Here is a 27,562-nt window from a genome sequence, read left to right as displayed (position 1 = left end):
TTTTCCCAGGAAAAGAGGCCAAAAATAAACAAAAACCCCAAACCTGTCATCATCACATCATATAAGAAAGGACATTTGAAAACCAGAATAATAAATTAAAAACAATAACTAAAATAGGATAATAGGGCAGCTCTTTGCAAGAAAGCACCTAATTCTCCTCTTTTACAAAATTAGGTTAGATTTAAACTATTTTGAATCAAGAAAAATTACAACATAAAATTTATTGATGTGTTTGTCAGTTTGGGGAATTTTTATTTGTTAGTACATCAGGAGAAGCTTGACTCTCCAGCTTGTTTCACACTTTATTTTATCACAGTTACTGTTGATAGTGCATTTCAACAGGTATGTTGATGAAAACAGCATCAACCGTCAGAGTAATTCACACAACATGGAATATTCTGGTGAATGGAGAGAAGTGGGTAAGTTATTCGGCTTTTAATTCTGTGGTCAGGCCAAGGAGAAAGCAGAAGTCATAGCTCTGGTGTCTGACTGGTGAGGGCTCCAGAAAGAGTGCTGCCAGAACCTGTCTGGGACTGGTTCCTGTACCAGGCCAGGGCTGCACAGGACCCTTACTGCCCACTGTGGATCAGGTAGGAATTTGAGAGGGATGCTGTACATGATAAAAACTTTAATCATGGCCTGGGCCAGTATTTAAGAGAACCACTCCTCTAAAGGAATTATCCTGTTTGGTTCTCCAAGATAATCTAAAGGCAGAGGCACAGACAAAGGCCCATTGTTTTCTCCAGGGCAGCTGTTTATTGCATCGGAGCTAAGGAGGACTGTGGGAAGCCTGCAGGCCTGTGGCCTAGGTGCTCAGATTTGGAGGTTGTCCTGCTGTTCCTCCTGGTTATTTTCTTCTGATTCTCTCTTGTGGGAACTTTGGGCAAACTGCATTTTCCTCCAAGCAGTAAAGTCTTAGCTTTACCTTCTACTTGGTCTCTGTGCCCGGGAGTTTTTGTGAACTCTCTGAGTGCCTGGGAACTCGGAGGAAAAAAATGCCCAAGAGCAGCCTGGGAATTCCCCAACTCCCCCAGGCTGCCTGCCTCATCTAAGGGAACACCTAACTTCTGCATTTCCAGGGCCATGCTGGGGAAGTGTGTGTTTTGGCCTCTCTGGAGAAGGGCACATTAGCTTCCCTTGGCCTGTTTACATTAGTTTGGTCCTTTCTGCCTTTGATTACACATGAAGCTTTGGGGTGGGGGATTTCCCTGTTTCCATGAAGTTCACTCCTTCCTTTTGTCTGCCTTCTCAATTTTCCACCTGCGGAAGAGCTGCCCTCTCCATTCCCCCTATCCTTTTAAAATACTTTCCTTGGCTTAGCTCCTTGTCTCATAGACTTTGCCTAGTGAGTGAATCAGTTCACAATCAGGAAGCAATTCCTCTGTCTCCTAAAATTCCCTTTTGCTATGTTCTGTGACTGTTAGACCATTTCTCATTTGCTCATCACTGTCTTAGTTGTCAGTACTCTCCTTTTTTTTTTAAAAAAAGGTTTTTTTTTTTTTTTAAATTTATTTATTTATAATTTTGGCTGCCTTAGGTCTTTGTTGCTGCGCGCGGGCTTTTCTCTAGTTGGGGTGAGTGGGGGCTACTCTTTGTTGTGGTGCACGGGTTTCTCATTGTGGTGGCTTCTTTTGTGGCAGAGCACAGGCTCTAGGCATGTGGGTTTCAGTAGTTGTGGCTCGCAGGCTCAGTAGGTGTAGCTCGCGGGCTCTAGAGCACAGGTTCAGTAGTTGTGGCGCACGGGCTTAGTTGCTCCGCAGCATGTGGGATCTTCCCGGACCAGGGCTCGAACCCATGTCCCCTGCATTGGCAGGCAGATTCTTAACCACTGCACCACCAGGGAAGCCCGGTACTCTTCTTTAAGAAAGGGAATAGTCTTCCAAGCCCAGAGGCTGGATGGCTTATGGGAGCTTGTTGAGCTAAAGTGTTGATGCAGGATTTCTTAGTTCTTTGGGGTTTTTTTGTTTTTTTGTTTTTTTTTGTGGTAGCGGGCCACTCCGGACGCGCAGGCTCAGCGGCCATGACTCATGGGCCCAGCCGCTCCGCGGCATGTGGGATTTTCCCCAACCGGGGCACGAACCCGCATCCCCTGCGTCGGCAGGCGGACTCTCAACCACTGCGCCACCAGGGAAGCCCTCTTAGTTCTTTGGGATGTGTGTCTTGGCTGCTCAAATAGAACGTAAACCTGTTGAGGGTAAGAGCTCCAGGTTCTTTCTTTCCCTTTCCTCCAGCCCGAGGGTGACCACCAGTGGCCACGTTTGCTGGTGAGGTTACCTCATCCTTGCTCCCAATCAGCCTGCCTACGAGAATGCAGGCACAGCAAACAGCCTCTCTGAGGCTGACCTCACTGTGTGCTCTCTAAGATAACTGGTCACAGGAGTGCTAGAGAAAACCCTTTTGCCCCCAGGGGCAGTGGTAGAAGGCCTGCCTCAGACCTCTTTGTTCTGTTGTGGAAGCCTCCCTTTTCTTTTTGTTCATTTAACACAATTGAGGAGTCCTATGCCCTTTGAAGCCTTTTCTTTCTTAAAGGTTCCTGGAAAGCTCAAGTGGCCTTTCCTTGGTGGTAAGAACTTTCCCATTCCACAGCTTTCGAACTCTTTGGAGAGTTTCTCTCTTGCATCATCAGGTAGATTTCTTTCTTTCTTTTTTTTTTTTTTAAACCAGGGGACCTAGTTTTGTACAGTGACGACTTCTGTTCCCCCAGCCTTCTTTCAGCTGAATGATCTTGGTGCTTCTTCTCCTTTTGGAAGAACCTTGTCTAGGTCCCTTGAGTTCCCTTCCAGTTCTACTAGTGATGCCCCGCGGTAGTGCTTCTCTGCCTCTAGCCTTGAGTTCCTAGGCACCCCCATCTCACTCCCATAGATTCCTGTCTTTATGACTTGATATTGTGATACATTTTCTTCTGGCTTCTCTTTAGTCAGTTCTTAGATGACAGTCTGTTTACATTCACGTTTAGATCTGGAATCCTAATTTTAAATCTCAACATTAAAGAAAAAATCTGATTCCTGTGCCCCTAGCTTGTCCTCAGTTTAAGATTGCATTTTCCCTCTTTTGTCGCCCATCTGCTGGCCTTTGCAGTGGTTTTCTCTTCAGTTTCCCTTTGTCCTGTGCCTACCTCACTCCCACAGTCTTCCCCTCCGGCGTAGATCACAGAGGAAATATTTAGTTAGTCTCTGCCAAACATTCTGGCTGTGTTGTTTTGCTTAAGAAGACGTGCAGATAAACTGTTTTGATTCTTGGTCTTGGTGCTCCAGAGCAGATGTTTCTCCTATAACAGAGGTATTGTGGTCAGTTGGAAAGAGTGCTGGACTAGAGTTCAGAGAATTGGATTCTAATCCCTGCTGTGCTACTAATTTGCAGTGTGATCTTGTGCAAGTCACATTTCTATGTCTCAATTTCATTTTGTCAAAAGGGACCTTATGATAAAGAAGACGGGAATCTATGGAGATAGGAACCCAGAGAGTAAGCCTGGGGGATCAAGGAGAGTAGATGGGCTAGAGGCAGAGAACCGTGACCATGACTATCGTTAGTGGAGCCAGAAGGAAACTCACATCCAAATATAGATAAAATGAATATGTCTAGTCACTTTGAAAAAGTATAAACTGTGATAACAAAGTGGTGGAAATTCTCTGACAAGGATGACTTCAAGAGATAACTGCCTTGTCCACCACTGGGGCTGCTCTAGGTCCACACCTGTTTGCTGTCACCCTTGAGGTGTGGGAGGCTTGGCCTTTTGTGGGTTCAGTTCCAGAATTCTGCCTCCCACCTTCCACCTCCTTCATAAACCCAGAAATATTTGAAACTCAGCCCAGATCTTCACCTGGCTTTGATTTCCTCATCATGTGGAGAATGGTCCTTGGAAGTAGTAGTTTCCAGAAACCTTAAATGTTTGCTAACATGTCCAACTTCTGCATTTGTTGATCACTCCTTCTGTGCATGGCTGCGTTCCAGTTCTTGTGCCCTGAAGGTGGTATGGTTTGGTTCCAGCAAGGAAGGGGGTGATATTTGGGGGATCCTATCACCAGGAACTAGGAACTAAAAGTAGACAAAAGAACTGAGAGATGCCCCGTTGGTGTTCGTGAGAGGCAAGTCTTTGAAGAAGAACAAAGTAGTTTAACGTCTGCCTATGTAAACCATAGCTCTCACACACATACTCAGATAGGCAGAGGTACATTTCTTCCTGATCTCTCCCTGTCCCCTTCTGAAATGATTCTGGGATTTAGTCAGGTCTTGCCTAGTTTATACTTTTTCTTTCCAGTTAAAGATTTGTGTTGGTTTCCTCCAGTGCAGATTTGGAAGACATCTCCAAAGTCTTTTGCTGCCCTGTGATCCTGTGTCAGGCATAATCAGCAGAAACTTTGGTAAATAAGTTCAGAGGGATATTTGTCCCTGCAGGGTTAGTGATAAGGACCTGCACTCACTCTTGCTACACCCAACCTCAGGAGGCTCTCAGGCTGCTGCACCTTGCTAGGGAAAGTCATGGAACTGAGTAGAGTAGTTCTGGGGAGAAGAGTTACATAATTGACTCTGTATGTGTTCAACTGGGCCTTCTTTGCTATTCTGCAATCCTTTAATTTATCTTAAGTCCCTGTGACATACACCACAGTGCTCCTTTCTCTCTTCCTTCCTTCCTTCCTTCCTCCTTCCCTCCCTTCCTTTCTTCCTTCTTTCCTTCCTTCCTCTCTCTCTTTCTCTCTCTTTTGTTTTTGTTTTTTCAACGTACTCTATATGCTCTGACTCCATCCTGACCCTACATCACCAGTGAGATGCCTTCTACTTTACTGGGACTGTTAGAGCTAGATGACGTGGAGCTCTGGGATAGTTCCTTTCCTTTAGATAGCTAGGTACTCCAACTCATCCAGCTCCAAGAGAACAGGCATAAACATTTCCTATAGGCTCTATAGATGTGTTTGTTGTGAATGCCAGCATCGTCTGGGCGAAATAATGGTTTGATTTGGGGCTTGATAAGAGTTGTGAGCCCATGTCTGGCTATTTGGTACTTTCCCCCATCTCACTTGTTCTTAAACCAACTTGTCCTAGGAAGATGGCCCAACTGATAGCTGTCACGTAATGCCCGATGTGTCCTCCCTGCCACTCCAGCCCTGGATACTCACAAACCCTCTGCCTTCTGTGTTTCTCACGAGTCATAGCTCATAGTTCCCCTTCAGGTAGGTGTTTTTCAAATCCTACTCACATCTTCTTTAACCTTCTTCCTCCACTCTCTTTCTCTTCTACCTATTTTGCGTAGTTACCTCAAGAAATACTCTCCTTGTCCCCTTCCCTCTTTGATTGTGGAGTGACAGCTAGCCCCAGTCATAGCTGATAAGCATGATACCAAGAATACTTTGGAAAGGAAAGTCACACATTTGGGAGTGAAATGAGATGATGTGAAGAATGAGTGCTGTCAGTCTTGTCCTTGTGAATACCTTTTGGAATCCTTAAAAATACCTATCTTTCAATTAATCTGTCCTTCTTCCAGGACCACAATTTTGGGATATGTAAAAATTATTTAATTTTATTTCTCTTATGTTTTGTTTTATTGCAAGTATTTATTTACACAGGTAACTTTTCTTGTATCTTTATATAAACAGTATTTTAGCCATGTTCAGTAATGAGCCTATTTGGGCATGCAGCTACCATATCTAATGTTGTTTCTTTGGGAAAATTTCTTCAACTTGTAAAGATGACTGACTGACAAAGGAGTGTTCAGTGCAAAACCAGTCTTCATCCTCTGGCCCCTAAGGGTGATATTGCTGTGGAAGGGGCCAACTCCATTCCTGTCATATGGAGAGGAAGAAAAGTGCTTCCAAAGGAGGCCTGGTGCTCCATCAGGAAAGCTGGGTCCTTCCTTTGGTCTGAGTCTCTGCGTGGCAGCTGGAGGTACTAGAGTGTGCCATGCCTGACTAAGCTCTTCTCTCTCCCTCTCCCTCTCCCTCTCTATTTTTATTTATTTATTTTTTTGCTATGTGTAACTTCAGGAAATACTTTAGCTCAAAGCCTGAAGACGTCCCCCTACTTTGAATATCATGATCCAATTATGACAGGACCACATTCTTGAAACAAGTTGTTTAGTGGAGTTAATTGAATTATCTGCTCCTATTCTTGAGTAGGAAATAATACATTCTTGTTGCGTTGCTGTGTCAGGTCTTAAATGGAAAGCTTCTAGTTTGAAGCTGTGTCTATTTCCAGTGGGATAAATCTGCTGCCAATTTATGAAAACTGATGATGTCCCTGTGCTCTGTGTGTAAACTGTAGCATCTCTTTGTGGAATGAAGAATTCAGGAAAATGGAACAATTTTTTGAATAAAATTCCAAGCTCTACTAGGTTCCAAGTGACTGAGAATTTCCTGTTAGAGTGGGAAAGTTTATCCATATGTTTTTGCCTGGGGATAGTATATGTCATGTAGTTCTAAAGAAGTAGGTCCGTAACTGATTACCTCTTCCTTTGTCTTTCTTTCTGTGGTGCCCAGAGATGGTTTGAGCTCATCTTTGGTCTCGTCTCTGCAAAAAGCAGCATGCATTTTGATCAAGGGACGGGAGTAAGACCTATGGCCACAGGGCAGGGTGAAACTAATGATTTGTATAAGGAGCAAACCTTTCACCTTTGTCTCACTGGTACCAGGCTGTAAGTAACTGAACTAACTAGCTCCAGACACTTATTTTGCAATCTTGAGGTGAGGATGGGCAAAATCCCAGAGGCTGGGAGGCAGACATGTGGCTACCAGAGAGATGACGTCAGCTGGTTTACTGGTGCTGTGGAGGAAGGGGGGATTCCAGGTGCTCAGCCTCCTTCCTGCACTTGGGGGTGTCTAAAGCCACCCCCAATCCTATTGGGAGACAAGGCCTTTGCTTGGGAAAAGCCTTCGTCTAATTCTTGCCTCCTGCTGTCCCCACAGGGACCTGAAGTTGGAAAGGGTCTTGTAACCTTGGCTGTGGGAACAAGGCTTTGAGGAGTGAACAGACGTGTGTGTCTCTGTGTGTCTGTGTGTATTTTGTTTTAATGCTGACAACTGATGAGGGTTTCCAAACTGGGGTTAGATATGAGAGGAGAAGGAGAAACGTTGTCTGGGTTTTTGGGAATCTGTATTAGGAATTGCCCTTTTCTTGGAAGGGAAAGCAGTTTATGATTTAACTCATTTTTCAATTAAAATTATTTGATTATTTTTGTTTGGTATGTTTAATGTGGCTGCTTAGTATACAACAGGAGGTGTTCCGAATCACCTCCTTTCTATGTTCTGCCCCTTCCCCTATGCTTATCCTAGAACAGAGCCTCACAAAGCCATAATATGTGACAAATTGGAGAAAGCACATCTGCAGGGAAGATCTTCCTCTTTGCTCAGCCTTGCCTCTGTATGGGTTTCTGGGAACTGTGGTGGGGCTCCTTGGGAAGCCTACAACTCACAGTAGGAATGGAAGAAGCTTTGTGTCCTCTGGAGCATGACAAAGAGAACAGAGCTGGGAGGCACTGGAGCCTATGAAGCCCATCTGCTGAGTAGCTTTGTGTTCCTGTCAGATGTTGGGTACCTGCTCTCCTTCCGTCCTCCTCCCCCAAGATGTGGGAAAAAATGAAGCCCCTGCATGGAAGGCAGGTGGTAAAGCCACCAGCAAAAGCTTATACTAGGTGGTTCAGACATCCCCATCCCAGGCCTGCCTTGGGTTGCTTTGGGGCCATCAATAGCTTCGGGTTTCTGTAAGACTCTTGCTCACGTTCAGCATAGCCACTGCTTACTGGAAGCCATCTGGGGCCAGCCCAGGCTTGTTCTGTCCAGGCGTATTCCCACCACGGTACTTTTCTCGTCTTTAGGGCTTTCAGATATGAGGACCTTCAAGGTCTCTGAGCTGCTGAAGTCTTTCTTCTGAGAGCCTAGTTCCTCCCCTTCTGGGCCCAGGAAGCTGTGGTAAGCTCTTGGTTTTCTCCTCTGCTGGGCACTTCTGGGAAGCCGTCTGCATTCCTTTCTGCCTAACTCTCTGCCTCTGGGGCTCTGTGGGGTGCGGTTGCTTCGTGCCTCTGTGATGCAGAATGCGAGGGCAGTTCCATGGAGATCAGCCCCTGGAGATAACTGGGAGTTTGAATGTGGAGTTGCCCTTTCTTGCAGTCCTGGGACCAGGAGCTAGCTTTTCATGGGGTGCCGTGTGGTATTGATTCTCCTTAAAACTTTCTCTGACTTGCTTCCCTGTCTCCTTGCCACTCTGGAAGGAAGGGTCCGAGGAGGAAGATTAGTGCTCGGTTTCCTGTGATCTTTGGCTCTGGAGATGGGTGCAGCAGATGCCTTTTGTGAGGAAGGAGCTTAGAGGCCGCAGGTAAGAGCATGTGTCTTCTGGGTGTCTTTCCAGTCTGGTTACGTTGACGCTCTGGGTGGTGACAGCACATGTTAGCATCCCTTGGCAGGGATGGCCAGTCAGAGTCCCCACCTCCAGTTTGTTGGCTCCCTAAGGATGAGAAGCATTTTTGCAGTCCTCAGTGGCATGGCCTGTAGAGGTATCTATGTGCTGACAGGTTACAGAGCCTTCCCATGGATGTCCTGCCTCTTTGGCGCTTGAGAACAGATGGGGCTTAATTTGAAGCAGACCTCCCTCAAGGGCCCAAATCTGAAATGTATATTACAAAATCCCTGCTAGTTTTTGGCTCTTCCTCCTTCTGCATTTCTCTCTTGCCTTTACCTTCCCGTCACTGCCAGGGGTTGTAAGCAGCTGCTGCTATCATGCGGACTGATCAAGACTGATCAGGATTAAGAATGGAGCTAAATATAACTGCCTAAATATAACTAAATATTACAGAGCATACTGCTCTGATGTGCTGAGACTCATCCTTAGGGAAGAAGTTGATTTGAACCTGTGATAGAGGGTTCAAACAGAATAGGTGAAAGTTGGGAGGAAATGGTGGGAAGGTACTTCAGGAGTTGGGGGAGTATTGATTCCACCCCTTCCCTTCCCCACTCCCCGCACCCCCAACGTTTCCTGCGAAAGGTCAAGGGCAAAAGATCTTGCTTTTCAGCCATCAAACAGTCAATAATACTAGCTGAATTTTTCAGCTTAACCAACATTGTGATTCAAATATTATGTAAAGCTTTTTTAATCACCGAGGGAATTTATCATCTATTGGGAGAGACAAAATTTGTTAAACAAATAGAGAATATAGAGATCTGAACTGTGTTTGGTTACTAACTGTGAATGTGTTTATAGTTCAGAAATAGGAAGGTTCTTAAAACTATAGGAAAAGTTTCTTGGCGGAGGCAGGATCTTTTCTGATCTTTGAAGTTTGGATCGACTTTATATAAGCAAAGGAGAGGTGTTCTGGTTGTGGAGAACAGCAGGGACATAGAAAGGGTGTGGCTTTCCAGGGTCCCTGCGACGACGATCTGCCTTGGTGCTCAGGGGATGGGAAGGGATGCAGCGAAAGTGGAATTTCGTGGGAAGCACTCTTGTGGAAGAGAGTAGGCTAATTTTGGAGAGGACAGAGATTGGCAGTAAGGAGACCCACCAAAGAGTATGGGTCGTCCACAACCGGAATAGAGAGGAAGGGGGTGAATCCTAGAGAATATTCAAAAGTAGAATAAGTAGGACCTGGACATGGGATATTAAGGGTAAAATTGAGGGGAAAGACGTAGGATGCCAACATTTCTGCCCTGTGAGAGTTGACCATTACGATATCTTATGTTTATGAAGTGCTTTTCAAAGCACTTTTTCATTCAGTACGTATCTCAGAGTTGTCTGGGCTCTTAGAGTTCATCTAATCTGGCTTCATTGTCCAGATGGGGAGATTAGAGCCAAGAAAGGAGAGGGTACTATTCCCAACTCGCACAACTATTTAGTGGTATAATGGGACCTCCAATCTTGGCCTTCTATCTCCTAGGGGAAATTTAAGACGAGAAGCATGGAGGAAGGAGTCTGGGGTCAGAGAAAAGTCCTGTCTAGTTAGGTGACATTAGGTGATTACCAGTCTCTCTGAGCAAAATGAAGCTTATTCAAGAAGCTTCAGACTAAATCAGTGGTTCTACTACTAGGAACTCTTTTTGAGAACCACTATATAAGGAGGAGGGACTCCTCGGATCCTTCTAGTTCTGAGATTCTTAAGAGTGCATGAAAATAATGTATATGAAAAGTATTGAATTGGGTTTCCTCAGAGACTGTGGCTGGTTTCCAGGATGGTGCCTTTTTAAGGGAATTTCAAGAGTAATTTGTTTCCACATGATTTTCATGTTATATGCTGACCCCAGAACCTAACTACTGAAGAGGACACACTCTGCTGTTAGTAGGCTGTGGCCGATATTTGAACTCAGTATTTGCAGAGTTATGGCTGTTTGTGTTATCCATGTCCTCTCCCCACCTCCTCTTAAAATACACACACACACACACACACACACACACACACACACACGCGCGCATGCATGCACTTCTCTCCATTCCCCTTTTCCTCTTTCCTTCCTTTCCTTTTTTATTTTTTCTCTTTAACTATTTTTCTAGTCTAATTCCCCTTCCTCCATCTCTGTTCTCTCCACTGTTGTCTGTCTTGTCTAGATAACTTCCTGTGTTGGAGCAACTTCCTCTCTTGGTTAAACTCAGACATGACTACAGCATAGCACCGTGGAATATTCTGTTTTGTCTCTATTCCCTGCTGTGGTGGCTGGTGCTCAGCGATCAAGCCGGAACCTGGGAGTCATTCTGGACCCTCCTTCACCTCCACAGTCAATTACCCTTCAAGTTCTTGCTTTCTATTCAAAGAGCTCTTGATCTCCCTCCTTGTGTTCATTCTCACCGCCCCATACAGCAGGAGACAGAGCAGAGAGAGATCACGGTTGAAGAAAGAAAAATAGAGTTGGGGTCACCTTCACTGTCCTCAAAATCATTTTGCAAACCTCCACAGCCCAATTTAGTCTCCTCTTCGCCTCTCACAGCTCTCACAGCTGTTTCTGGGTCTCTGACCCTTCGTGATTGGCTGGTGGCTATGTTTCTGCGGGCTGTGTTTGGAGAAATCCTGAGTCTGAAGAGGAACACTAATTTAATAAGCAGTGGTTACTCTCTTGGAAGCACATAGACACAGTCATGCCTCATTTTCTTGGTGGATTTTTCCTGAGTAAACTTCCCCTCCTCAGCTCCTGTGGGCCTTTTCCTTGGAAGAGGAGTGTCCCTGCATCACTGACTGCAGATGTTATCTGCGTCGATGATGAGTGGCTGCAGTCTTTCATCACCTTGAGGTCTCTTAACGTGGTTGACTTCCTTTGCTTGCTTGGGTATGAGGAGAGCCAGTGTCTCCCAGTTATAGCTTCTGGAGTCCCACAGCTTGTGAGAAAGAAGTCTTCTGCTGGCAACTGCTGTGCTGGGGACAGTAGTCCTTGACCTTTTGTGTGTTTTTTTGTTTGTTTTACTCTGCCCTCTTCCTAATAATGCTGTCATTAGCAGCGTCAGCTAACCTGTTACATGGGCTATAGACAATCATGTTCACCCAGGTAAGGAATATAGGCTTTCTGAATTTTTTTCTTTCCTTCAAAGGCTAAGTGCTACTCAGATATGTTCTTTGACATCCCAGGGAGTAATGCTCAGGAATTCCCCCAGATATGCTATTCTCAGACTTCCAAACAAGCTTCCTCCTGTTTCTGTCCTTCAGGATCTTAAATTGCACTCTTCTCTCCCTCCACGTTCCTCTGTTTTTCCTCTCATCATCTCACCTGTTCTCTGAGTTGATCTCTAAGTGAATGAACGTTTATAAGCACCTCTTTTTATACAAAAGGCAGACTAGCTCTATTTTACATAAAAATGGGATACACCTAGTGTATGTATTGTTAAGGAAGGAGCTAATCATTGCATAAATTAGAAACTTCTAGGTTCCTATCCTTGGGGGAAAAGAGAGAGAAGGGTTTAAAAAATGGCATCTTCTACCATAGGACATTGAAGTTTATTTAGTAGGACACTCATCTGTAGACCAGGGCCACCATCCATGTCCCTAGGATAAGAACCGAATTTTGAGGGGCCACTGCTCTTCTCTCCTCCTGATTCTTCTTAAGTCCTTAGAAGCACTGTAGTTTCTCATTACGGGAGATACGCTGGTATGTATACGTCCCAGCAATGCCTGATGGAGCTGAACTGCTGCATTCCTACTGTCTAATGTTTCAGTTACAACAGTCAAAGCTGAGTCCTTGCTCACAAGAGCTATCAGATGACAGCTTAGTATGGAAGGTTAAAGATCCGCAAGAATTCACTCTGATGGTTAAAAACATCACTTTGTAATTCTGATCATGATGAACCATGGTTTGGGGAGATGACGGGTAAGAATTGTTTGCATTCCTGAGCTTCTCAGCGTCCTCACTAGAACTTGGATGGTCAGAGCCCCAAATGAGAGGCTCTCATGTAAGTAGTGGAAGGCACAAAGGGCAGATCAGGCAGGGCTCAGCTGTCTCTTCTTTCTGTGAACTTTCTTTATCGCATCTAGCCACTAGTTCCCAGAGATGACTCCATGGGGAGTAAGTCATGGGGTAGTTTTTTATCTTCCTGTTCTGTAGGGGGTCTTAAGAGCTTCATGAACCAGAGATGTTATCTTATTTCTCAATTTAAGGGACTCCACAGACTTGATTTTCTTTTTCTCTTCAGCATACTTGCCTGGGATATTATTAGGGCTTCTGTTACCCTTGGGTCTGCAAATATAGTGTGTGTCCCCTGGATACACTATTGTTCTAACCAGAATGGAGCAAAGTTAAGACATGGACCTCATTTGATCTGGACTCTGTATGTCAGTCAGTAAACTCAAAATCACAGGGACTCATCAGTTGACTCATATTGAACCATTCCTCAAGTGTCTTTCACTTATACCATTCTTTTTTTTTTATTCAAACAGAAAGTCACAAAAATTTACTTCTACCATTTTCGTCCTGTTGTCATGCAGTTTTTTTTAATAAACTTAAGTGTAAAATGATATCTTTTGTCCTTTTAAAATTTAATCTTGTTATACTTAACCTATGGTTCTAAGTTTGTGGAGGCCCTTTTTTTGGAATTATCTCTAATATGTTAATTTTCCCTCCCAATTAATTTGTTATGTGCATTTTTGATAAGCGTGCCTTACCCGAGTCATTGATAAAAAAGGGTGACCAGGCTAGGATTAGAACAGATGGGAATGTCCAGACTTCTAGGAGTTCCAGAGTACTCCTTCGTAGTTGATACTGATCCATTTTGCTCTTCCATTTGGACCCAGCTGTCCTGAGTTACCAGATGGTGCTACTGCCAGTGCCTTCCTGTTTTATCCATAAGATCAAGAGAGATTTTTCTGAAGTGCAGATAAATTGTGTCCTGGAATTCTTTGATATATGTGTGTGCATATGTTTATTTATGTGACACATAATATATATCATATGTAAATATATATTATGTAAATATGTGCATATTATTTTTTAAACCCCCAGACTATTATTTATAGACCACTTACTATCTATTGCTGAGTGTGTTACATATATTATCTCCTTCATTCTCTACTATAATTCCATGTTAACTGTATTAAATAAAAGTAATGACTTTTTTAGCATGACTTTATTTAATCTCCAGTGATCAGTGCTTCCTTCTTTATGTCCTTGCTACTTTTTGTGTTTCATATACTCTGTTCTGGAGTTTTGCCTATGATATTGCCTATTTAATAAATACTTATTGAGCATTTGCTGTGTGTAAAGAAAACACTGCATTATAGCCTGTTGGAAGTTCAAAGATGAATAAGAAATGGTCCTTTTGCTCAGAAGAGCTTATATGTGATTTAAAGTATGAAGGCATAAACAATGGCTTAGTGGGAGAGGGGGAAGGGAAATCAAGAAAACACACTAAAAGAGAGTCCTGAGTGTGAATGGAACGCTGAAACTGGCCCACCTACAAAGTTCTAAATGGAAATCTTTAGGAGACAGGTTCTAACATGTTACAACCTGTTTACAAAAATGGAAGGTATCCATTTGACTGATGGTTTTAAATCCTATCCCACACTTTGTTGGAGTGTCTGCTTGAGTTTGAGGGTGAGGAGAGGCAGACCTGAAAAAATGGTCCACTTTTGCAATCTTTCATTTTAAAAATATTATTAAAATATAGAGTATATGTTTTTTATATGTACAGTTTCAATGTGAGTATTCATGTATCTACCACCCAGCTTAATACAGAAAACATTACCATTAGCTTTGAAATCTCCTATATACCCTTGCCAATAATTGCATTAATTTTAGAAAATAAATATATGTTAAATTGTAGAAGTAAAACAGTAACCGTGTGGCATATGTAGAACTTAGTAAGAAGGAAAAAATTGCTAATGTGGTTATTGTTTTGGTATAATTTCCTTTTTCGCTTGTATGTGTTTTCTACATTTTAATGTAGTTATAACTTTGTTATGCAAAATTAGCATTGTCTGATACTGTTAAAGTCTTCACAGTCACTTTTTAAATAAATAATACATGTATGTATTGCAAATTCAAAAGGTACAAAAAGATGTACGGTGAAAAGCAAATCTTCCTCCTACGTTCTTTCTCTTTTCTTTCCCTAGAGCCAATCACTGTTACCAGTTTGTGGATTGTAGTCATTTCTTTTAATGGCTGCACAATTGTCCATCTAGTGCAGTGTTTCTCAGACTGCAGGTCATCATTAGTGGGATGGGGAATCAATCTAGTGGGGCTCTACAAGCTTTGTTTGTTTCCTTAATGAAATAGATTAGGGTAGAAAATGGCAGAGAGCATCACACATAGTAAAGATAAGTATTGTTTGCAGAAACTTTTTGGTTCAGTTTTGTATACATACACACGTGCACACACGCTCTCTCATACATGCACATTCTGTATTACTATATAAAATTTATTTTTTAGTATGGGTAGTGGTCAAAAAACACTTGACATTTACCAATTTAGTAATGACTCACATGGAGTTTGTTTCTAATTTTCATTATTATAAATAATGCTGGGAACATGCATTTTTTTCCCTCATACTTGGGCATTTTATTCTTAGGACAGCTTCCCAGAAATGAGGCCACTGAGTCACAGGATATGAGCATTTTAATTGATCTAGCCAAGATGCTTTCCAAAAGCTATATCCCATTTACTATTTAATAAATGCCATCTGTACTTGGTTCAGGATAGGTTATCTTTATTTCAATACAGACATTTTTTCTATGCATTATATATGTGGCATATATATATATATATATATATATATATATTTAACAAAATGGGATAATTACTTTTTCTCCAAGTAATATAAACTGAACACTGCCCATTTTACTAAATATTCTTCTACAGCTGTTCTTCTTATTCTGGGGAAGCTTTCCTTGGAGGTAGGGTTTGAAGGGTGGCCACTCTTGCTTCTCAAACTTGAGTCATTCTCACCCATGTTTATGATATGTACCATATATACTTTTATTTATTTATCTTTAAATTAGCTTTTACAAGACTTTTTATTTTTAAATAATTTTAGACTTGCAGAAAGTCTGCAAAGACAGTACAAAGTCCCCTAATCTAACATAACTATGGTATACTTATCAACTAAGAAATGAACGTTGGTATAATGTGAACTATAGCCTTAATTGTATTTCATTAGTCTTTCCCATTAAGGTCCTTTTTCTGTTCCAGGGTGGAATCCAGGATCCCACATTACATTTAGGTGTCGTGTCTTAGTCTCCTCCAGTCTATGGCAATTCTTCCGTCTGTCCTTACCTTTTATGACCTTGAGACTTTTGAGGAGTACTGGGAAGGTATTTTATACAATGTCCCTCAAGTTGGTTTGTTTGATGTTTTCTCATAATTAGATTAAGGTTATGGATTTTGGGGAAGAACACCACAGAAGTGCAGTGCCCTTCTCATTGCTTCATGTCAGGGGTACATGATGTCAGTGTATCTTATTACTAATAATGTTAACTTTGATCACTTGGTGAAGGTAATGTCTGCCAGTTTTCTCCACTGACAAGTTCCCTGTTTCTGCCTTTGTAATTAATATATATTCTGAGAGAGATACTTTGAGGTTGTGTAAGTATCCCATTTCTCTTTAAATGTTTACCCACTAATTTTAGCAAAACAAAACTAAACGCAAACAAAAAACATATATACCTTCTTTAGCATTGGTCAACTCAATGACTTCAGTAAAAATGGAGTTAATAGCTGGTTATCTTTTTAAAAAAATACACATTAAGATAAATACAAGAGCATTAAAAATTTTTTAAATGTTCTTATACCACTTGTAATCATCTTGTATATATGTACCACACCTTGAAAACCTTGGACCACCCTGAGGTGCTAAGCACCAAATGGTTTAGGTTCTGTGGTGATATTGTTGATCCCTTATTTGTTAGATCCATTAGTTGGTTGGTTTCTTTAGTTCATATGTTAAAAATTTATTAATTGTACTCGGTACAGAACCCTAAACTAGCCTTCAGAGTTAAGACATAGGCTAGTAGGAGAAATGAGCTGGATAAGCCTTGGTGCACTAAAATATGAAAATATGAGCTAAATATCACTAAAATATGAACACGGCAGATGCAGGAGTAGTAGACTGTCCCAGGGAGTACAGGGGGTGGAGGTAGAGAATCCAGTCCAACCTGGGAAAATAAGGGGAGACAGTATGGAGGAGGTGATATGGCTGGACCCACATTTCCCACAGCTTTGCCCAGATCTTATTCTAAGGGATACTCCTTTCTGAGGCTCAAGGTGTTTTCATGGAAAAGCTGTTTGAGTGCACATTCCTCTTATTCCTCCATCTCCTTTTCCTTCACTTTGTACCCTACCTGAAGCTTTAGTCATGACGGGTAAGATCTTGGTTGAGCTTGGAGTTCTGAGCCAAGTAAACATGAGAAGCCCATTCTGGAAGGGTAAATGGGGCCTCTAGAGGGGGTCTGGGATACTGCCTCCTTGGTCCAGTTGTTCCTGGCCCCAAGACTGTGTTTATGTGGCCCAGTGTTAAAATGCTTGGACTTAACAAGGGGCAGTGGTCAGGGGCCTGTGGATTTGAGAGAGTCCAGAAATTAGCCCATATATACACTCTGTGACAGATACTCTGAGGGACTGGATCAAGGCACTGAGTACCTTGTGTCCTGGGGATCTGAACTTTGAGCCTCATATTGAGGGTTGTGAGCCGAGTGGAGGTGGACTGGGGCCGGAAGGCTGGCGCACAGAAGGAGAGTGTGCTCAACCCAGCATGAAGGTGTCCAGTAGCCGCTTCACCACAGGGCAGTGGGATCTAGGATAATTATAGGCTGAGCCCACACTTCCTGAGTTCAGAGCCTCAGGGTCGGAGGGGAGTAGGTGGGGAAAGGGTTGGAGGCAGGCGGGATTAGGTCAGGAATAAGGACCTGGAAGAATTTCCTACCATAAAATGCCAGGACTTGAGCAAAGAATCGGTATTTCTATGTTTTCCCAGGAAGGCTGTGAAGCAAAGTATGTGTAGCAGTGGCCAGCGCACTGGAGGTCCGGCCAGCTGTGGCTCCCAGGCAGAGGAGGGCTGGAATTGCCATCTGGAGGAACGCGTTTGTTTTGTTGATGCAAAGGCCCTGGTAGAGCCCATGAAGAGACTGCTTGATTGGCAGTAAGCAGATTGTCTTCCAAGAGAACTTCGTTAGATATTGCCAGTGCTTCTGCTTTGTAAAGGCTGCTTTGTCTCAGACTGATGGCTAGGAGTGAGTCCCTGGCAGAGCTGCAGTCTTCTTCCAGGCACTTCCCAGGCCATTTCCTAATTTCCCCACCCTGTGTTTGGTGCCTTTCTTCTCTTAGGCCAGCTGCTTTTAGGCAGGGAGTCTGAATCTCCCATCTTTTCCTCTAGGAAAGGTTGCCTTATGTGGTGATGGTCTTCTTCTATCTGATCCCGAGCAGATGACTCCAGAGCCCCATGGGGTTCTGCTGAAAGGATTAGGTGGAGGCTCTGTAGCTCCTGAAACAAGATGCCTTTCTGCTGCTTTGGATTCATTCAGAAAGCAAGGGGACTAGGTGACTAGGATAGAACCACGGATCTGGGTGACTGCCAAAGAACAATGCAGTAGAACATTGAAGCTAGAAGGGACCACTGGAGAACAGCTAGTTCCAACAGCCCAATACCCCTCTCATTATATGCAGGAAAAAGCAGAGGCCCTGTGGGGGACAGGGACTTGCTCAGGATCTCACCGCCCTGTAACCAGGACCTGGACTCCAGTCTGATGACTCTTTTCTCTACTCCTGAATTTTTAGTTTTTCCCTTCTTAACCACATTGCCACTCAGAGGTAGAAAAGGAAAATTGTAAAGTCCTAAAGAGCTCTTGTGTAAACCTGCCTACTCACATGGCAACCAGAGCCCAGTGTAGGAAAATGGGCAGGACACATGGGTAGAACTGGGTGTCTTCAGTGGACATGCTGCTGGACCCCAGTCTGGTGGGCACTGGGAGCTAGGCTCTCTAGAGGCATCTGAAGTTATACTGCATCTCTTAGGCATTCTAGGATCCAGCCAGTAATATTGAGATAACAGCTTTCTTTTCTTGAATTCCAATGATCCCAAAGTAAGGAGTGACTTTAAAAGATTTATTCTGCTCCTGTGTTTTCAGATTTGGCATTTCAGTTTTTAAAGAAAAGTTTTTTAAAGAAAAGACTATAATTTCTTCTAGTGATCAAATCTAGAACCTAATGATCATATACACACATATATATTAAAAAAAATATATATATATAATTTTTTTTCTTCTCTTGAATCTGAGTGGATAGACTATGTAAGGCTATCCACTCAAATTCCCTCATCTAATGGAGGGGGCAGCTGTTTCTGTGGGTTTTTTTTTTAAAGAGTCTTTTTAAGTGTTTCATTTATTGAACACATTAATTGGTTGCCCACTCTGAATGAAATATGAAAGTAGATAGACTTCAAGGGGCTCCCAGCTGTGGGGGAGAGGAAGTGCAAGTAGCAGTGATAAAATGATATAAATACCGTGATAAAGGCATCCTAAACTGCTGTGGGCTTGCAGAGTAGACAAACAGATCCTGCCAGGAGATCAAGAAATATTTCACAGAGGTGATGACTGAGTTGGGCCTTGAAGGCCATTTGGTTTTGCTAGTTAGGGAAGGGGAGCCACTCAGAAAAAGGTAACAGTGTGGGCAGCTGGGGAGGGAGAGGAGAAATGCAGTTTTCAGAGCACCAGCTGGTGTGTGATGGTTGTGCCTGTAATGGAGTGGTGGTCGTGGGGGAGTGTGGCAGGAGAGGAAGCCGGAAGGGATTTCAGATTTTGGTGGCCATGTCTGTCATGGGAGGGGTTTGGGCTTAGGCACACTGCTGTTGCTATTATTTAGGCCTTCATTATTTTTCCCCCAGACAGTAGTTTTCAGTTTCTTTTCAGTAATGGAAAAACATTTTTTTCAAACAATATTTACACCCATCTCCAAATTATAAAACATAAGATGACTTTTTAAAGTAAAAGTGTATTTTCTGTAAGCACAGTGACCTGCACAGTGGAGGTGAGAGAAAACATTTTTGTCCTTGAATGGAGCTGACCCGGGAGAGCCTTCTCATCTGTGGGCGTTGAGCCATTCCTGCATCCCACTTGGTTTGGCAGTGATACTTGTGCTGGAGTGCCTGTGAGTGGGCACTCTGGGACTGGGAAAGGCTGTAAAACCCTGGAGCGCGTCCCCGGAAGAGTGACCTTACGAGGAAAGTTCTGGGAAACAAACCACAGGGAGACTTTACAGGAATTTTTGGTTGAGCCCACAGGCAAGGCACATAGGAAAAGACATGTAATTATAGTTTGTAAGTCTATGAAAAGATACAATGAGTGACGTGAAATGGCTGTTCTAAGTTTCTTCTTCCTGTTGGACAGGAAGAAAGGGGGTTTTATGCATTCATTCAGCAGATTTTTATTGTGTGCCAGCTATGAGCTGGGCCCTATACTAAATGCAGAGAATATGGTGGTTAGCAAAACTTTCAAGGTTCCTGCTCCTAAGGAACTCAGGGGGGAAGCAAGTAATCGCACAAATGAGCAATTGCAGGTTATGGTAAGTGCCATGGAGGGTGAGTCCTCATTTACACTGGAGGATCGTGAAAGACTTCTCTGCAGAGGTGAGAGGCAAGTTGAGGCTAGGCGAGTAAGATTCAGCTGGGTGAAGACTAGGGTGTGGGGGAGTGTCCCAGGCAAGGGGAGCAGCCTGGAGAAGATCTGACACTTTGGGAAACTAAAAGGTGGCCTGTGTAGCTGGCACCCAGAGTGGGAGGGTAGGAAATGTGCTAAGAGGAGAGGAGGCTGGAGAAAGATCATGCTGGGCCTTATAGGTCCTGGTAAGAATTCAGATTTTATCCTAAATGCAGTGGGAAGCCATTGAAGTGTGCTAAGCAGGAAATGACATGATTTGGTGTAAAAGGGTGATTCAGACAGCTCTGTGGAGAACGGAGGTGTGAGGGCAAGAGTGAAAGCTGGGGCGATTAGGAGGTTGGTGCAGTGGTTAAGGGGAAAGACTGGGGTGGCAATGGAGGTGCAGAAAAACGGACAGATAAAAGATAAATCTTGGAAGTAGAATTATTTGGAGTCGGTAAGTGGATTGGCTGCGGGGAGTGTGAGGTAGGGATGTGCAAGGATATCTCCTGGGTTTCTGGCTGAAGTCTGCATGTGGGCCTCCCAGCAGATACTAGACCACATATGGCTGTAAAAGCCCTATCCTTCCGGAAAGGTCAGGTAGGATTGATCTGAATCCAGCATTGCAGAGGCAGCAGAAGGATTCAGCTGTCCTTTCGCTCTGCCCAGTTCAAGGAGCTTATACACAATAGCAGCACCCAAGCAGCGATTTCAGTTCTCCCACTAATGCGGCCCTTACTATGTCCCTACCTAGTCCCCCCAGGGGAGGGCCCTAAGGAACCGCTGTAACCCCGGTGTGCCACTAGGGGGAGCATGGCCTGCATTCTGTGTCTGGTCTGGAGGGCTTTTTGAAGTTTGCATTACTTTAGAGACTGACTTGTATCAGCTTTAGTACTCAACCTTGTCCCTTCATGCTGCTTAGAAGAATGCCTGACATATGGTAGGTGCTCAATAAACATTAGTTGGTATTAATATTATAACTGTGACTATTGTCTTATTGTAAAAATGAATGGGCATCACCTCTGCTTTCTCATCATGGAGACTGGGCAAGTGGAATGTGCATTTTGGGCATCAGGAGCAGAGCAGAGGGCTGCCTGTTGGGAATGGGATGGGGGAGAAGTTTAGTGATTTGATGGTATTGCCCTTGCCGTTTCATCTTGTCTTCCTTTGCAGATGGGGGTGGGGGACACTAGGGCCTATGAGGAATTCCTGAGTTGGTACTTGGGTCAGGGTATTGGGTTGGGTATTTCTAGTAGGTGGTTGAGTATACCCTCTTTGAAGCTCTGATTGCTTCACTGAAGCAAAAGTGCCCCCCACTTAGGGTTTGTGCCATTCTGTTATTTCCTGTTGTATTTTGTGACACACCTCCTACCTTATCTCCTGACATATATTTACCTTTTAAACTTGACTGAATTAAAATCTTGTTTTAAGAAATTTGTGGTATATTGAACATTAGTGAAAAACACAGAAATTCTGCAAGGGATCTCAGCCTTAAAGATTCCATCAGAATCTCTCTAGCACGGTTTTAGGAAGCAACGTTGAAAAAAGTCTTCCTTGAGCCTCAGGGGCCTCTTCTTGGGGGCAAACCAACTGCCCCAGGTTTTGTTTGTTTGTGGTGAAGAGCAGCTGAGATGAAGTTCTTAGCTCAGTGCCTGGTTGAAGGAGAATGCTTTCACACACATCTTTTCATGCTCATCCCAGCCCTGTCACTTGCCCAGGGGACAGGTTTTATATGGAGACTGGGAGGCTAGGTGATCTGCCCGGAGGCACATGGCTGCTGTGGAGCCAGCGCTACCTGATCTTCTGACCCCTGCTCTGTCTGGTGCTCTTGGAACTACTCTGCTTAATATACGGAAGAGGGTTGAAAGGCTTGGCTACTATTTCTAGATCTGTTATCTTCTGGTTCTGTGACCTGGGCCAAGCTATTTGGCCTCTCTTTTAGATTTTTGAAAAAATCTGTTAAATTAGTATGATAGTACCATCCTAACTGTGGGTCTCTTGGGTTGAACAGATGAGCCAAGATTTGTAAGAGTACTTTGGAGAAGTGTAAGGTAATTTATAGCTATAGGGCAGGACTTTTTTTCTCTCATCTGTGCACCTGTATGTTTCACATCTCATAGAGGCTATCGTAGAGCCTTCAGGCTAAAAGATGATAGTAGGGCCTATTTGATCACGACTCAGAAGGAGTCTCTATCTTCCCCAGGGAACCCAGCCTTGTATCTCATAACTGGCTGTCAAAAAAACTGTTAGTTTGTAAGATCAGATGGCAGTGTACCTTAGAGGAAAGCACCAGACTAGGGGGCAGCGGACTGGTCTCTACTGTTAGTTCTTCGACTGCCAAACTGGCTTTGTAACTGTGGACTAGATATTTGATCCCTCTGAGCCTTAGTTTTCCCATCTATAAAATGGTGATAATGATATCTATCCAGTATACTTCAAAAGGTTTTGGGGATCGAACAAAATAGTGCATGTAAAAGAATATTACAAAGCAGAGGACTTCCCTGGTGGTCCAGTGGATAAGACTCCGTGCTCCCAATTTAGGGGGCCCAGGTTTGATCCCTGGTCAGGGAACTAGATCCCACATGCCACAACTAAGACCCGGCACAGCCAAATAAATAAATATTTTAAAAAATATATTACAAAGCAGAAATATGCATCGGGGGATTATGCTTAGAGGGCCTGCTGTGTCCCAGGCACTGTGCTAGCTCTTTAACAGCACTGATATTATTTCTGGCCATGACGACAGCTCACAGAAAGCCTGGGCTTTTAGGCTGTATTTGTATCACATTTGTTGCTTGGGCTGTGACTCTGACTTGCCCAGGACACTTACTGGACCTGACCTGGTGTCTTTCCTCTCCATTGCAGGAAGATGAGAGACTGCTTTGGCACCAGCACTAGTACCATGAGTCCCTGCACTGGTTAAAGCCATCACCACGGCCTGGGCAGGCAGCAAGGTAAGAAGAAAGGCCAGTCCAGGCGAGCTCCAGGGAGGTGAATGCATTTCCGCCTCAGCTGCTGCCGGGGAAAATCCCAAGCGCACAAACAAGTCGAGGCAGTGCATCTGGGTCCTCCTACCCTCCCCTCACTCCAGGACCCAGAGGAAGGGCTTGCTTCCCCTCCAAGTGTTCCAGCTAGCTCCCTCCCCCCCTGACCAGGACTCTTCCAAGTTATAAAAAAAATGAGACACTGGTGGGGAGCAGAACAAGTCCACTCACTGTCTTCTCCCTTCTCCCCTCTGAGCTGTTGAAGCGAGTTCCCAGGAGCAGCCCAGAGCCCTTGTCTGACTGGGAGGGAGGTAGGAGGAGTGGAATGCGTGCAGAGACCGAGCTGATCAAAAGACAGTGCTGTTTCGTGAAAGCCTCCCAGAACTGAGGGAGAGAGAGGGAGACAGCGAGGGAGGGGTCGGGGGAGAGAAAGGGAGGGAGAGAGAGAAAGGGAGGGAGGGAGGGAGAGATCGGGAGCGAGCGCTGGCGAGAACAGGGTCTCCATGACGACTGGCCTGGCCGGCCAGCAGTGCTCCGCTCATTTGGCTGGAAGGAGCGCCACGAAAGGTCAGAGGAAGGAGCCGTGGGAAGCTCGCAGCAGGTATCCGAGCCGGAGCGAGTGGATTTGGGGGCCCTGGGCTCCCTAACAGACTGTGGCGTGAGCCAAACTGCTGAGAATGGAGTGGGCAGGAAAGCACCGGGACTTTCAGGTAAGGTCAGCTCCAGGCTTGGATTGTTTTTCCTCCTTTCCTGGCCAGTCTTGGGCTGTTTTCTGGGAGGCAGGCAAGTGTCTGTACTCTGTGCTCGGGGTTTGGGGCTCAGGAATGATGTCATGCTCCAACAGTTGGATTCTATTAGCTTAAGGAGGAGGGAAACAGCCAATTTTCTTGACTTTGCAGATCTAGCTGATCTCACTCTTACTGAACCTGAGGTGTTTAGACTTCACTATAGGAAGCATCATCTTACTTTTATTTAGCACAAAGTCTCAGGATATTTTACAGGAAGGGTCTTTTATGTAGAAAAATGAGTTATCATCACTCCAGCATTGTGTTTGTAGTTCTTACGTGGAAACTCCAGTGTCTTTTGAGTGGCTTGGTTTGTTCTAGTGAACACTGTCTGTTTTGTCTCTTGGTGCTGCTATGTCTGACCTAATGAAAAAAAAAAAAGCTAATTAACTCAGCTGGGAGCCTGTGGTGAGCTCCAAGTCTCTCCGGAGTAGTTATTAGGACAGAGGGACTGTCCTAGGGATATCTGAACCGGGGTTGGTCTCTCTCTCTGGCCCCCAGGTAGCTTGGTAAGAAGCAAGCTGTCCTCCTTCATTAATAAAGTCCATCACAGGCTTTCCTTAGAAAATACATGGGGTGGAGGCAGGTGGTGTCTGGGGGCTGGGGGACCTGCAAAGAGGTTTTTCTTATCCAGATATCTCAGAGTGAGCTGCTGCTAAGAGCTAGGTTACCTGAGGAGACATGAAGTGCTGTGGTTGTGCTGAATGGATTCCTTGGTTAATATTTTAACCAACTCTCAGGGCATGCAGTGTCCATGCCGCACGCCCCTTCTACACTGTCCTATGTTTCGGTAAAACTTGTTCTGACCTAGAGGACTAGTGTGTGGTGAACTCATTGTGGCCTAGGAGAGGAGACTGTTCCAGAAAGGCACTTTCATAGGTGATGAGGTAGCTAAGGTTGTCAGTGATCTTATCAGGAGGGTTAACGCAGTGGACACTCCCTGCAGTGGAGACCCATCGGGATGTGCTTCCGCTTCAGCCATGTTATATCTTAAACTTACTGCTGGGCCTCAGGAAACTTGGTGGGTGCCTTTGGTTTCTCTGTGGGATGAGGGAACAGCTGCCATCCTGGCTCTTTGGTTTTTCTTCTTGAACTTTCTGAACAGAATGTCTTTTGTACTCTGGCAAACAATGAGGGGGGCCTTCTGATTAACTTCGGGTCAGCTTGCCAATGAAAGCACTGGCCATGTCCCCAAGCGGGCTCCCTGAATGTGGACATGTGTACATCATTGTTGTGGCCTGAGGCTCCATAAGGGTGAACTCCATGGCCCTGGACCTCAGACGGGCCGCTTCTAAAGTGATGCCTCCTTTCACTGCACTCCAGGGCTCCTCTGCTTGGTTGACACCTCGGTTAACTGGGGGGATGTTGCATGGCGCTGTTGGCTGGGACTCAGTTTGGGGGATGTGAAGAGGAGGCCTCTCTGAGTCAGTGGCCCCTTCGGTGGACAACGCAAATCCAGGATCTCAGTTCTCCTCTACTCGTGTGGATGTGTTTGGGCAGCTCCTCCAATTTTATGGTCCCCGCACATGTGAAGAGGGCTAGCAGATGATCTTTCTTTTGGTGTAGCAGAATGAATAATGGATTTGGGTTTAGGAGACGTGAACCGTGGCCAGGTTCTGCTACTTACCATAAAGGTAGCCATGGGCAAGACCCTCAACCTCTACGACCTTCAGATTTATTGGCTGTGAAATGGGGATAATGATAATAGCTCCTTCATAGGACTGTTGCGGGGAGCAAATGAAATAATTTCCATGAACGTAGTTTTAAACAAGTCAAGTCCTATATGATGTAAGATGTTATGAATTGACACTTGATGGATGGTCCCTCTTTCTTCTGGAAAGTCACTTTGTTCTGGTTTTCCCATTTATAAAGTCCCTTCTTCTCTTTTGCATTTATAAATAAAAATGAGAAAATCCTTTTAAAACTTCTTCAAGATGTGAAAAGAAACAAATAGTGCTTTCTTTGGGTTGGGAAGTTTAGTGATGTTCACTGTAGACTTTGAGCCATAAATGATCCTTCAGAGATGAAGCTTTCCTTGGGTCACCTGACTCACATGTTTTAGTATGGAGGAGAGGGATTCCAAGAGACCCTTTGCTTTTCCCACAGCTGCCTGGCGCTTACGGAGTCATAGATTTTAGAAGCTGGAAGAGAGGCTACTGGTTGCCAGGGCTGGTTCCCTCATCCTGTTAGGTTCTGCTGGGGAAACTGTTGCGAGTGAGCAGGGAGGCCTTTCTCCTCCATTTTGGGTTTGAAAGGCAGGGTTCTAACTGGCAGGAAGTGTTATTGCTCTGAAAGGTCCTTGGGGGCTAGGCAGCTCTTTTAGGAACCTGTGGCTACAGCTTAGAGGGAAATAAGAAAGAAACAAGGAATTGGGAATTCCAAGGGCAGAGATACTCGATATGCCGTGGGACTGTGCAAGGAACAGAATAGCAGGGGAGTGGAGCCTCTGGGCAAGGGCGTCCCAGCTCTGTCCTCAGAGACTCCGGGAGGCTCCTGGCATACTAGGTGGGAACACGGGAAAGGGCCGGCACCCCACCTGCAGCCGCAGCTTTTGTTGTAGGGCAAGGGCACACCTGCCAGCCAGGCCCTGGAGTAGTGCCTTGGAAGAAGCCCCTGAACAGACAGATTTTTTTTTTTTTTTTTAAAATAACGGAGCCTTTTTTCCAGGTGAATCTTGTCACAGCAGCCTCTCCAGCCTGAGGGGAAGCTGTCCACAGCTTAGCTTGGGGCTGCAGCTGTTCCCCACTCCTTGTCAGTCCAGTTTCCCAGAGCTGAGTCACAAATCGGATCCCTCCCTGTTCCTTAAGGATGAAAAAGTAACATTCCTGTTCTTACTCCCTCTCTCCCCCTTCCTTTACTCCTCTTCCTGCACTCTCTCCCCCTGGGCTCCTTCTCTCTGTAAAATTAGAATAATCAGTTACCCAGGGAAGTTGCAATTCTGAAATACTTTGGAGGACAGGCCAAGGCCGTCCTCAGTTCTGCTGGCTCTGCCCCTGTCCCTGGAATGCAGGGCTTGGGTGTACCATTTGGACGGGCACCACAACTCCAGATATCACAGCCACACTGCTGGCCCGGGACTAAGAAAGGCTGCGTCCCGTCCCCACCTCACCTGATTCTAATGACTACTTCCGGGAGGTAGGAACCTGAGACAGGTAGAGGGTCTGAGTCCTGGGCTGTCCAAAGCACCTCCCTGCAGGCTGGCAGGACTGAGAGGCTGAGAGCATGTCATCCTGTTGCTTCTCTTAGCTGTTACCTGTCACTGCCCTGGAGACTCCTGATTTCTCATGTTGGGCCCAAGAGAGTTTGCTGAGGCAGCCAAGCAAAGGGAACGTGTGTGGAGCCTGGGGGAGGCCGGGCAGCAGCCCTGCACGGCTTTGGCTTGTCTTCCTTCTGTCCCTCCACCTTAGCTTGGGAGAGCAGGCTGTAGGGAGGGGGCCTCGCAGGAACCATGCGAAAGTGGAAAAGGGGCCAGGAGGGCATGAAAGAAAAAAAAAAGACCACCTGCCATGGTCTGCAGAGAGTTCTCTTTCTGTGGGAAAACTTGCACTAGTGAGTGGCTTCTTCTGGGGGTGGGGAGGGAGACTGTGCATCTCTTTTATGCTGGGGAGAAGCTGCTCTGTGCACCTGTCCCAATAGGTGGGTGGGGTGAAATGCGGGTGTATCCATCTGAGGGGAACATGCCACGTGATATATTGTCTGATAGAAAAAATCCAGGGTCTCTGTTTCTAGCCATGGGCCCTAGAAAACTGGCCTGCACGTGTGTATGTGTGTATGTGTGTTTT

The 27,562-nt window shown here is 44.9% G+C and overlaps 1 protein-coding gene across 1 annotated transcript in view; it reads left to right on the top strand.

The window, feature by feature from the left end:
• Positions 1 to 22,900: 22,900 nt before the first annotated feature.
• DENND2B (DENN domain containing 2B) overlaps positions 22,901 to 27,562 on the top strand; it is a gene marked incomplete at its 3' end in the record, with an annotated part of 108,757 nt that continues 104,095 nt past the window's right edge. Inside the window, exon 1 of the mRNA XM_082845631.1 lies at positions 22,901 to 22,965. The remainder of the gene's footprint in view (positions 22,966 to 27,562) is intronic.

This window comes from Leucopleurus acutus (assembly GCF_964270905.1).
Source record: "Leucopleurus acutus genome assembly, chromosome: 8".
Lineage (NCBI taxonomy): Eukaryota > Metazoa > Chordata > Mammalia > Artiodactyla > Delphinidae > Leucopleurus > Leucopleurus acutus.
This window is presented reverse-complemented; position numbering and strand designations above follow the sequence as displayed.